We start from the raw sequence: 13,780 nt of genomic DNA on the forward strand, positions 1-13,780 counted from the left end.
TAATGTGGAGGATTTTGATAATAGCTATTGTAATTCTCAAGATGAGTAAAAAATGTGATAAGACCATCTTTCTCCTTATAAGTTAATTGTGCTTCATCATTGTAGTAGTAGGTTCTGTCTACCATCTTCCGTACATTTTTTGAAGAATGAAAATAAGTTGTCAATGGAAATAAGCTGTCAACTATTTTGAAATAAACAATATAAATTACTTAATAAATATGTTTGAGAAACTCACACAACGGTAGAACCGGAAGCATGTCAACAAGGACCCAAATGGTCATATTCTTTTCGTCGATGTCAGAATCACCAAGATCGAAGGTGAGAAGCATACCCTCATGAAAATCATACGCCTTGCAAAGTGCTTCCCAATTCAGGCAACCAAAATTGGATGAGTTCACAGAATTGTATAGATTTACAACAAAATCATAACCATGATGGGTCCTTAGTTGCATTATCTTTGTCTCCATGCTTTCATGATCTTCAAAACCCATCTTCTCCAAGACATAGTATCTTGCATGTCATGGGATAAGCTAGTCGAATTGTAAAAGACGGAAATTACACGTTGAAGAAGTAAAGAAGTCATGCAAAAATAACAAAAAACACTTGTCGTTGTTGCGTACCATTTCAACATCGAAGGTCTCCTGGAGCTTGATGCTGAAGTGCCAACCTTCTACCAGGTGAGGCCTATCGCACAGACCGCGCTCATCTTCGCAGTACTCGCACATAGCGAATTCCCTTTCGTCGTCAGACATTTCATATATGTTCATTGTCGAAACAGGCGTGCATTCAATAAGCAAAACTAAAATCATAATAGACATAAAACAAAGTACTCCATTCAAATTAGCATGCATTCAATAAGAAAAACTAAATCATAATAGTAGAGACAAAACAAATTACTCCATTCAAATTAGCATGCATTCAATAAGCAAATAACTAATAGGTAATTAATAATCCATCATCGAATACATATATAGTAGTTTGTAGCAAAGATCCTCATATAATATCACTAATACATCTCGAATAATAGCTCCTCTAGGTTCAGTGGGCCGCGGGCGGTGGACACCCAAAGAGAAGGAACCATCACAGGATCATAGCTTCGGTGAGATCCTTGAAGAATCTGCCAAGTATTGGAGAATCTGTCATCCGCCAACGCAACCATGTAGTGATCGACGTGCGTGTCCTCCTCCGTGACACGGTGCTGTACCACCTACGTGAGGGACTCAAGCCTCTGCACCGATGCAGGCCCACGTGACCACCACCAAAGATGCTCCGGGTCGACGACGGGCTGGCTCCTCACTAAGCTGCGCTCACCGGATGGTAGCACATCCCAGTACCAGCCCAGCGGAGCCCAGTCCCGGACATGGCCCCTGTGTTCAAGCAGGCCTCCTCCGCCGAGTCAATGACGAGGATGCGGGATAGGCATCGTTAATGTCGAGAACAAAATGCTTAATTATGAAAACAAAATTAATAACCACTTAGCAAAATTCGGCATGACCTTTCCTAAAAGCAAGACATATCGAGTGCCTGAAATTTACCAGAAAGTGGATGAATCAACATTCTTGCAAAACATAGGCCACTCGGTTAAACAACTAAGATTGTGGCATGTTCAAAATATGACATATATCCACTTCAAAATATCCATTTCAAATTTGCATATAACAGGAATAATTGTTTTTACTAAAAAAATAACAACAAATGTGATAGTTCAAAATATGATCCTAAGATTAACTAGCTAGGGTTCATACTACATTATCCTAATATTCATACTACATTATCCTAAGATTAACTAGCTAGGGTTCATACTACATTATCCTAAGATTAAACAACTAATATTAAACACCTAAGACTAAACAACTAAGATTAAAAACTTACATTATCCTAAGATTCATACAACATTATCCTAAGATTAACTAGCTAGGTTTCATACTACATTTTCCTAAGATTAAACAACTAAGATTAAAAACCTAAAATTTTCAACTAGCTAGGATTCAAAAGAAACTAGGGAGGAGGAGGACGGAGGGAGGAGGATGTACCTCTCGGTGGAGGAGGGCCGGCGCGGGGGGGGGGGGGGGGGCGAGGGAGGAGGGCCGGCGCCGGGGCCGGGGGAGGAGAGCCGGCGCGGGGGCCGGGGCGGCCAGCGAGGGAGGAGGCCGGCGCGGGGGAGGGCGGCCGGCGGGGAGCAGGGCCGGTGGGGGGGATTAAGGGAGGAGTGTGGAGTGTGTGAGTGAGCTGAGTTATGAGGTTTGGGGCGCAAGCAAGGGAGGAGTGGGCTTAGCAGCAGTGCGGGTAATGGGCCAGCGCTCCTGCTAAGCCCACTAGCTGTAGCGCCGGCGCACATCAAACGCTACAGCTAAGTGGCCTGCCAATTTGGCCCGGCGGCCCGCTAAACAGCAGTGCGGCCTGCGCCAACCAGCACTGCTGCTATATAGTAGCAGTAGCGCCCGTTTTGGCCGGCGCTACTGGTACATACCAGTAGCGTGGGCGCCCAAACAGACACTACTACTAAAATTCTATGTATAAGCATTTTCCTAGTAGTGTTGGGTCATGTATTCCTGTCCTTGTAAGTTAGTGCCACTCTGGGTTTACGACTAGTCATGTCGACCCGGGTTCTCTGTCATGTGGATGCTAGCGACACTATCATATACGTGAGCCAAAAGGAGCAAACGGTCCCGGGCCAGGTAAGGTGGCACCCGTGGGAATACCGTGCGTGAGGCTGCAAAGTGATATGATGTGTTACATGCTAGATCGGTGTGACTTAGGATCGGGGTCCTGACAGCTTTGGTATCAGAGCCTGACTGCGTGTAGGATTACCAAGCCAAACTAGTCGAAGTTGATTCTAGAAATGCTTTAGTTGTATAAGGGAATTGATTGTGGATGGGAACATAAGGCTCTTTTTACTCCTTTACCTTATGCCCTTCTGATCTGAGTCACGCTCTTTTCTTCTACGGGGATTTAGAACTAGGCTTCTAATCTTTCTATCAGGATCACGTGTTACTAATCCATAGATTTTATGATTGATGGATTAAAGTCTCAGTTCAGTTTCTACTACTTCCGTATGTTCATAGCTGGCCTTAGAACCTTGATATTGTGATGTTGAGTGGTCATGCCACTACTTTGTAGGATGTCTCAAATCTTTTTGAGCATTTACAGCTGTTATGCTGTCTGAGTCATCCCAGGTTTCGAAATAGTCTGATGCATTTGCAACTCCCTTCTTTCCTTTCCCGATATTCCTTTGGGCCGGTTTAACCACACTAATCGGTGAGTTGAGGTACTCCGTTGCCTCAACATATATGTTGGAGCTATTATTATGACCCTATGTGTCTTAGAGGATCACCTAGTAATCTAGCCATCTCTTGTGTTCCCAGTTTGATGATTCTGGCCATCATTCTCAAAAGCATCCCATGATGCCACTTAGTTAGTAGGCATTCTATTCCTGGGTTCTTGCACCCAAGATTCACCCTACTTACTTCATATTGATAGTGTTTGCTAGTTCCTTTAGGATATTAGTTACCTTTGCGATAGTCCTCGAGGTTCATGGTATATCCTTCTTCCAAATACCATGAACTACTTATGGCAGAAGCTCTCGTGAACCAAAACATCACAATAAGAGTGCTCTTGATGAGTTCTCCATTCTGTATTGTGAATCTGTCAGTCCTACCTTTCTACATGGATTATCTGGAAGAAATATGTTGAACTTGTTTGACATACTAAATCGATGCATCCGCAACTCAAAAAACCATATGTTCCTTTGAGTTGTCTCTCTTTAGTTGTATTCTGACCTCTGTCTATCAATTGATAGTCGGGACTAGTTGTGCATTCGTGTTATCGATGCCTATTATTCTTGTGGTCCGTCAACCCATTCTATTCTGGAATGACTAGAAGAAACAAACTCCAGCACCTCATCCATTTCTTGGACTGGTCAAAGTAGTTGTATTTCGCACATCAAAATGCCAATCTAGCTTTTGTTCTGTTCTACCTCAGAGTATTACCCCCTTTATGTCAGGATTGTCATGAGAATTGCACCACCTCCTATGAACTCTCGGTACAGTGATACTTCTTGCCATTATTGTTATTCCTCGGTTCCCTTGTTATTGTAACCAGAATGCCGACAAGTGAATCGTGATGTGTGAAAGTAATACTCCTAGCAACTGCGTTGCTTGGTACTTAATGGACAATAATTCATTCTTAGCGTGTTGGTTGTTGAGTTATCATTCTAAGGTTACTCGTGCTACCTAGTCCTTATTTCTGGTGCACTCTTCGGTAAGTGAGTTAGGATTGTGTCAATCCCTCACTCTTCTGATCATGTAGTGTTTCCTTGAAAAGCAAGATTGTTCTCGATCTTAGAGACATATCGGTGGTTCGTGATTTTTCGGATATCTTCATGGAAGTATCACCAGGTCGTCCCCTGACTGATATGTTGAGTTCGTGATCAAGTTGGTTTTCCAATAAACCACTCTTTCTCCAAGAATCTGTGTTGGATACCCGTGAGCTAGTTAGTTAAGCCAAACAACAACTTGGAGAGTTGGAAGATAAAAGCTTGTCTGACTTAGTTCATGTTAAGGGATATCTTTTTGTGCGTGTGTGTGTTGAAGAAATATGATATCTTCATCGATTGGTCCTCGTGATCAGTTATTGGATCTATTGTCTTGTCCATACTTTGATTTGAGTGTGGGCTATCCTCAAATCAAATCAGAACCAACGATGTTCGTAATGTTATCTTACTCGTGGTTGATCCCTCGGGCATACACCATTACATCCTTTGGTCTGACCAATGCTATCACCGTGTTCACCTAATTGTGGAATTCCATCTATATGGAAGCCTGGATGGTTTGTTGTTGAGCCCATTGACAACATTTTCATCTTGTCCATAATTCATGTTGAACATCTAAGTTAGCGTTGGAAACTTTTGAAAGCATTTTCTTCGTGCAAGCTCATGAAGTTTATGTTTTGATGGAAGAAGTGACTTCCCCTAACTCACGTGCATATGATGCAAGTTGCCGCCGTGAATTTGAGAAAGTTTGTTTCGCTTCCTCTGGAATCATCCCAAGTCAGTCATGCATTCGTGCGAAGTATTCTGTGGTCTGGAGACTTGCAACCTTCATTCTATATGAATCCCTAGCACACCAAGCCATTGATTGATTTGTTCAAGGAAAAGAAGTTCTTAAGTGCTAATCCTTAAGGACCCAAAGGTACATGCGCATGACTTTGCTCTCCACAATGATGTTTCCCAATCAGAACTCGTTAGTGTTTCGTTGTAAGACTACTGTGTGGTCATGCTTGTCTGGGACAATGTGTTCACATGTATGTATCAGAACCCGCTCATGTTTTGGAGCTTGCTATCTTAGTTCACTCCTCGAGAATCTCGCAACGCCATCTCATCGATTTGTGTTGCAAACTTTCATTTTTCTTTCTGGACTTGATGAGTCTGGAATATACTGACACCAACCAGACATGAATCTCAGGCAGATATGATGATTGGAACATATTCCAAGAATTATAATATTGGTCTCTCTGTAACTGGTAAAGTGGATGCCGTGGCCAACACACCCAGTCGGAAGACCTATTATTGTAGTATCTTGATTGAGGAAGTTGGCCACCTCCCCATAAGGATTTCGTAGGATTTACTCTAGTAGTTGTTCCTTATGGATTCTCGTGCTCCCAAAGTCCGACCTTTTACTTGATGTTCTAGATATCAAACCATATCTATAATGGGTTACGCTAGCACATCAAGGAGAACATTAGAAGCGGAGTGCTAAATGTCTCTCGGTCGATCATCCAGATTTTGTTTCCTTGGCCTCGCTAAGGTGAAATCTGAGAAGGTGTTATCTCCGTTTGCATCTGCATCCTCCACAGATATTCAACATGGTAGTACGAGGTGTCACCAACATCTTGTCACAGATGTTGGAAGACCTTGATGGATATGGAAATGCTCAAGTTCTTGAGAGCATAGTCAGTCTCTGGGTTATATCCTCGGCATCATCTGGAATGTGTCCTCCGCTTGCTGAGTTGTCTTGTAACTCTAGTTTCCTTTCCAAACTGAGTATGCCATTTCTCCGAACTCCTTCAAATGATCATTTGTGATTTTCCTTGGGCTAGTTTAGAGAGTTTCAATGATTTCTATATCAAAAGTAATTCTTTTTGCCACTCAAGGGAATATTTCTATGAGTCACCCCCCAAGGTGTCCCGTTATGGAATCATGGCGATTATCTCCTCACAACTTTGAAACCATGCACCATATTCTAAGCATGGAATTGTTTCCTACTAATCTAAACCTTCGTCACCTCCTTCTTTCCATCGCTCCTCATATGTGTTTTGTCCCTCAGCTCAAGAGATGTTTCAACGTCCCGTTCTGTGAGTTGATCATGTGATCATTAAGATGATCCATCCCTGTAGAGTTATCTCGCTCTGCTTTCCTCATGTTGGGTGAAGATCTCGAAAGCAAGGATGTCAAGTTCAAGATGATGCAATAAATCAATATCTTCGATAAGGATAGTTGGATCATGAAGATTGTGATAGTTCAAGTCCCCTCTTCCTTTTAACCCTGCGCTTGAATCTCGGGACAAGATTTTTGTTTAGTGGGGGTGAGTTGTCATATCCCTAGTTCTGGTAATGCTTAGTGCTAGCATCTGGTGTTGCATCATGTTTAAGTTTCAATTAAAGTTGAAATGGGGATGGCAGAAACCCCCAGCACCACTTAATCCAACTAGGGTTACCAAAATACTTTTTCAATGAACCTGAAATGCCCTTCAAAAATGTTCATCATCTTTGCCTTGGTCTAGAACCTCTGACAAAAATGGTTCACAATTTTCTAGGATAGCATTGGGTCACTGAATTAAATCATATGATATTTGCATTTGGGCATTTAAATGCTATATAATATTTTAAATGTCCAAATATTCATGAACAAAAATGTTTACTGATGGAAATATTCCAAACTGTGGCCTTGAGCAGTTTCATGAATTTTGAGACTATTTTGGTATTTTTTTAATAAAGCCCTAAAGTTACAGAATAAAGAAAACAGAGAATAAAAAGAAAAGGAGACTTACCTGGCCAAACTCACCTGGCAGCCCACCTGACAGCCCAGCACTGTGCTGGTCCATGCCAGTCAGTTGCTTCCTCCCGCCAGGCAAGCAGGGAGGTGAGCACCGGCGCGCCCGAGCTCGCCACGCACCTCCCAGCTCGCCTACCTCACCCGGACGCCGCTTCGCCGCGTGGATGCCCCCCTAGACGCTGCGTCGACTTCGCCGATACCCCCTTTCGCCTCTGCACCTCTCCTTCGCCCTCCCCCACCATGGCCGATGCCATCGCAACCGCACCGCCGGCGTAACCGCGGCCACCGTCGCCTGCTCGTTGCCCCGCCGTGTCCAGAAGCTCCGCCACCGTCCGCTTTGTCGATCAGATCGAGCCCCGAGCGCTTGTTCGCCCCGGAGACACCGCACCGACCTCGCTTCGCCTTGCCGTCACCGGAGATCCACTTCGCTGCCCCGCTCGCTCTAGCTCGTCCCCGACCCAGCTGCCTAGCCTGCCGTGACCACTGTGAGCTTCTGCCTCTCGTCCCCCTCTCCGTTCTTTCTGTCGCCCACTGTAGGGACTGCACGGAGCGCACTCGCACGCTCCGCCCCTGAGCTCGCTGCCGATGTGGCTCCGTCCACGCAACGGCCTCACCACCGTGCCCAGCGCACTCATCGCACCGCGTAGGCCTCGTAGGAGCTAGCCCCGCGCTTCCAGGTGCACCGTAGCATTGAGTTCGAGCTCGCCCGAACTCCGGCAGCCGCCAAGCTCGTCGTCGGCGTCGTTTCCGGTGACCCCGAGCCCAACCACTAGCACCACTCGACACGGCTCACCTCCAGCTACGCGTAGATACCCTCCTCCTCCCTTTTGGTTGCCAGAGTGCGAAACCCGCACCCTCCATGGCATCTGGTCATCGCCGGTGGCTAAACGCCGGTGATTTGACCCAGTTGACCAGAGTTTTGACCCCCGTGGGTCACTGACATGTGGGCCCCGCCCCTTGGTCAAACCTAGCTTAGCACTAAACTAACCCTAATTAGTTCGTTAACTAAGTGTGTCACTGATCAGTGGGTCCCACTAGTCAGGTTTGACCTAGACCGCACAGTTGACCTGCTGATGCAGTGCTGACGCGGTAATGGCCTTTTCTGGATTTATTCTTATTCAGGAAATTCCAGAAAATAGTGCTAACTTCAAAAAATCATAGAAATTAATCTACAACTCCAAATGCAAAGATTTATATATGAAAAATCATCAGAAAAATGCAATCTATCCATCTGCACCATTTTCATGCATGACAAGCTAAGTTATACCTGCTGTATAAGTGAAAAATGATAATGACATTTAAATAACCACATGTGGAGTTTGAATTTGAATCTTGGATTCAAACCAACTTCATTTAAATTGTTGCTAGTCGCATTAGCTCAAACCACAGCATATTTCCATGTCATGATCATGCATCATATTGTTGCATTGCATTGATTGTGTTCTTTCTCTGTTTGCTGGTATTTGTCCCCTCTCAGTGGACGTAGTTCCAAAGATGAGTTCGATGACACCGATGAAGAGCTATACAATCTTCAGAAGTGCCAGGCAAGCAAAACCCCCTTGCTCATTCCGATACAATCCCACTCTCTCGCTCCTGCTCTCTTTTACTACATTAGGACAACAACGATTCAATGGTTACATGTTGCGATAGTTGAACCCATTTCCTTTGCATGACCTGTCATTGCCACAGTAAATAGATGAAACCCACTAGTATGGGTAGGAGTTGTTTGAGCCCTGATGTGCCCACTCATTCATGCTTGTTGTCATTGTTTGCACACGAACACCTCACCGTGTACCCTTGACGCTGGGGGTGATGCACCGCAGCTCGCGTCGAAGGAGGTCCGACCGGCAGCGCGATACGCAGGACAGCCGGCAGACGCTTTTGTAGACCCAAAGCCCCGCTTACCCGGGAGGGACCCCGTCAGGGATCGCGGCGGCTATGGGCTGCTCCAGGTCGATTCGCTCGCTCCTAGAGCCTTGTGGATCCACAGTCCTCCGGCATGAAGAACTAGCGAAGAATAAGAAGAAAGATACAAGGGAGAGATAAAAAGTAGATGAACACGAAAAAGTAGTAGATTGATTTTTTCGATGGGTGTTGTTTCAATCGGCCGTCACCTCTAACATATATAAGAGGCGGCTAGACTTCCCGTACAAGTAAAGGATTCACCTAATCTTTCCTTACAAGAAAATTGAATCAATTCATGTCCTACAGCTTTAGTTCTAGTCCAACTCGGATTCAGCCCGAATCTGTCCCATACTTCTGTCTTGCTTCTTGCGCGGGCCATAGAAATCACACACTAACTCGGCTGGAGTCGAATTCAACATCAACCTTGTCCGCCTTGATGATCTGCATAAGATAACGCAAACCACTTATCCTTTTAAGGCTATCTTTATGACTTTTCGGGCTGATCTTTAAATGTGTGTCGGATTCAATTATGTAGTTTTCTGAACTGTCCGAGTGTTGAATCAATTCTGCAGGCCGTATACTATCTCCGATGATGATGACTCCAAAACAAAAGTTGACTGTTTCGACGATACGCACAACTCCGTGTAGAACACTTCTCCATACGAGGCCATCTGAATAAACTTTCGAGCCCATCTCCAACTTCTGGTCGGATTGATTTTGATAGTCTCCACCCCGGCAAGCTTTCCACCCGGAAAGCTTTCCACAACGGAAAGGTTTCTACCCCGGCAAGCTTTCACCCCAGCAAGGTTTCCACCCCAGTAAGGTTTCTACCCCGGCAAGGTTTCTACCCTGGCAAGCTTTCACCCCGGCAAGGTTTCCACCCCGGCAAGCTTTCACACCGGTAAGCTTCCACGCTGGCAAGGTCTTCATCCTGGCAAGCTTCGTTCAGCCGGCAAAGGCTGAATAACTCATGCGACCCATCAGACACCACCTAGATGGGTGTCTGGTCCCTCGCGTCATTTATTTCACTCAGGAGCGGTCCGCAAAGTGTTGCCTCTAACTTTTGCATACGAACTTGGATTGGGACAATTTTTATATCAAAATCAATCGTTTCAATGAGACGAAGACAATTTGTGTAGATCATTTTTTTCATCTGAGGTCATATTGGGAGCTTAGTCGGCCAAACTATACTCTGAATATAAGATCTTGGTATTTTGAACGTAGTTTCGGCCTTTGAGATGAAATCGGACGACGATGGCCCAAACTTCAAAGATGTTCATATAAACAATGTAGAACTCCTTCATGTAGATCACTTCTCCATTTGAGGCCATCTTAAATAAGTTCTTTACTGTGCCAAAATTGGGTGTCAACAGTCATGCCTGCTACTGTTAGAGTTGAGTCAGGTCTGATTCATCGGGAATGAATTGGAATGGTGATGAACATGTCCTACTGTGTGTGAGCTAAGTGTGTGAACACAATTTGGTAAAGGTAGCAGTGAGAGGCCATGTAGGAGTACATGGTGGGTTGTCTCATTGAAACCGTCCTCAGGAACTGAGTTCTGTGTTTGTGATCCATGAACAACTACTACCACACGTTGGGCCCTGAAATATGACCCCGCTCGACTTATTAACCGCCCCTGTCCTTTGTCCAGGAGTTGCAAGTAGTTTCTAGTGTTTGTAGTATGCTGGATGCCATGCGCAGCATTGACCCAAGGGGTGGGCTGTGATGCGGTAGGCATGTGGCCCGGTGTACCGAGTCGCCCCTTTGGTGACTCGGGAACCCTGCACACATCGTTCGGGGCCGTAGTGGAAACCTCGCCCGGACTCCATGCGGATGGAACCTGAATAGGCGATAAACCTGGACTAGGGACTTGTGTGGTTAGTCAGGTCATGGTCTACACCCATGTCGACTTTCGCTTGAAGTTTGCCGAGCACATATCATGTGCAGACGCTAAGTGGTGGCAACATGTGTGAAGAAGTACACCCCTGCAGGGTTATAAATGATCTATTCGAATAGCCACGTCCACGGTAAAGGACTTCTGGGTTGCCTATACAGTTCATAGACAAGTGAAAGTGGATACTCTTAAATGTGCAAGATATGCGTGAGTGCTATGGATGGCCTTCTCGTAGGGAGACGGGAGCGGATCCATAGTGGTGAATTGATATGGTGAATATGTGGACTTGTGTGCGCCACCTCAAAGAGTTACTTGCAGTCGTAGTTTAGGATAGCCGCTGAGTCAAAGCTGGCTTGCTGCAGTTAAACTCCACCACCCCCCTTTGTTGATACAGATGCATATGTAGCTAGATCTGATGTAAGTCTAGCTAGGTACATTTGTACTCATGTTTGCTTAATTTATGTTTTTGCAGAGAGAATTCGGTCTCGCTAGTAGTTCCGCATGAAGTTCAATGTTTAGCTTGTTACCTTAGCTACAATCTTGTGCCCTCGGCATGGTCTTGTAAATAGTCAGGCTTCTTAGCCTTTTCATTTGTAGTTGTCTGTACTCAGACAAGTTAAGCTTCCGCTTGTGCTTGTTGCTTGTATGACTTGAATGCTGGGTCATCAGACCCATGTTTGTAATATCTGGCTCTTCGGAGCCTAATGAATAAATACTTTGAATTGTAGAGTTTTGTTGTGATGCCATGTTGTATTTGCACATATCGAGCATATTGTGTGTATGATTTGAAATGATTGGTATGTGTGGGATCCGACAACCTAGTTGTTTATCCTTGGTAGCCTCTCTTACTGGGAAATGTCTCCTGGTGCTTCCACTGAGCCATGGTAGCTTGCTACTGCTCCGGAACACTTATGCTGGCCGGCATGTGTCCTTCTTCGTTCCTGTGTCTGTTCCTTCGGGGAAATGTCACGCGGTGTCTACCGGAGTCCTATTAGCCTGCTACAGCCCGGATTCTCTGGAGTCTTGTTAGCCCAGTTGCTACAGCCCGGATTCACTCGCTGATGACCGACATGTTCGTTGTTGCACTACTAGGGAAAACCTTACCAATAGCGCTGGTTTTTGAGCTACCAGTAGTCCGGGCGCCCGTGCTACTGCTACGGCGCTACAGCTATTTTGTAGCAGTAGCGCTTGTTTAGGCCAGCGCTACTGGTATGTTCACATACTAGTAGCGCACCTCTGGAAAGTGCTACTGGTAAATGAGCGTTGCTAGTAATATTTTGGCCCGCGCCACTGCTAAAATTTATTTTTTCGCATTTTGGCGTTGTACATGTTTAAACAGATATATCTTTTCTACAATAACAACTCATCATGAACTAGTCTGTTTAAAAAGCATATTCATTACCACTAGTCATCACCACCAAACAATGTTCATCAATGAGACATCATATAACAAGTTGGTCACTAGTCATAATCACAACTCCTCCTCCTCATCATCAACTCTAACACATTGTAGTACATAATAACACATTCTACCTAGGACCTACTCCTCTCATAGGACGTACTCTACCCTCTCTTAGGTAAAATATCATAAAACAAGATAGGCATTGACTCTCCATTAAGGAAAATGGACTCTCCATAATAAAGAACGGACATCATCCTGTCTCCAAGTCTTGGCCTACGCACAATGTTGCTTCCAAGTAGCTCTCTACGATGGTTGAAACATTTTTTCAAATCATTTATTATCATGGCTTCCTCGCTTTTAGAAATCCGGTATGGACAGGAGTGATGTGGATACTGCGGCTGACCTGACCGTGGTGGCCGTAAGTTCATAACATCAATGCGACCTCTCGGCAACATCAGATGAGGCACACAATCCATCGGGATTTTCTGTTCAAAAACATAGTAATAACTTTGTAGTTAGCAATGTAGTTTAGTTTTAGAAGAATTTATGCAAAAGATGAACAGATGTCATAATAGTAGAAAATCTTACCATGCTATCTCCATTGATGTTACCATAGTTCGACACGTGCACTAGTGGCACGTATTGACCGTAATGTGGAGGAGTTTGATAATAGCTATTGTAATTCTCAAGATGAGTAAAAAATGCGATAAGACCATCTTTCTCCTTATAAGTTAATTGTGCTTCATCATTGTAGTAGTAGGTTCTGTCTACCACCTTCCGTACATTTTTTGAAGAATGAAAATAAGCTATCAATGGAAATAAGCTGTCAACTATTTTGAAAAAAACAATATAAATTACTTAATAAATATGTTTGAGAAACTCACACAATCGTAGAACTGGAAGCATACCCTCATGAAAATCATATGCCTTGCAAAGTGCTTCCCAATTCAGGCAACCAAAATTGGATGAGTTCACAGTATTGTATAGATTTACAGCAAAATCATACCATGATGGGTCCTTAGTTGAATTCTCTTTGCCTCCATGCTTTCATGATCTTCAAAACCCATCTTCTCCAAGACATAGTGTCTTGCATGGCATGGGATAAGCTAGTTAAATTGTAAAAGACGGAAATTACATTTTGAAGAAGCAGAGAACTCGTGCAAAAATAACAAAAAACACTTATCGTCGTTGCGTACCATTTCAACATCGAAGGTCTCCTGGAGCTTGATGCTGAAGCGCCGACCTTCTACCAGGTGAGGCATGTTGCACAGACCGCGCTCATCTTCGCAGTACTCGCACATAGCGAATTGCCTTTTGTCGTCAGACATTTCCTATATGTTTATTGTTGAAACAGACGTGCATTCAATAAGAAAAACTAAAATCATAATAGAGATAAAACAAAGTACTCCATTCAAATTAGCATGCATTCAATAAGCAAAACTAAATCATAATAGTAGAGATAAAACAAATTACTGCATTCAAATTAGCATGCATTCAATAAACAAATAACTAATAGGTAATTGAAAAT

The sequence above is a fragment of the Triticum urartu genome, chromosome 2A, assembly GCF_056163025.1.
Source record: "Triticum urartu cultivar PI428250 chromosome 2A, HENAU_Tu73, whole genome shotgun sequence".
Lineage (NCBI taxonomy): Eukaryota > Viridiplantae > Streptophyta > Magnoliopsida > Poales > Poaceae > Triticum > Triticum urartu.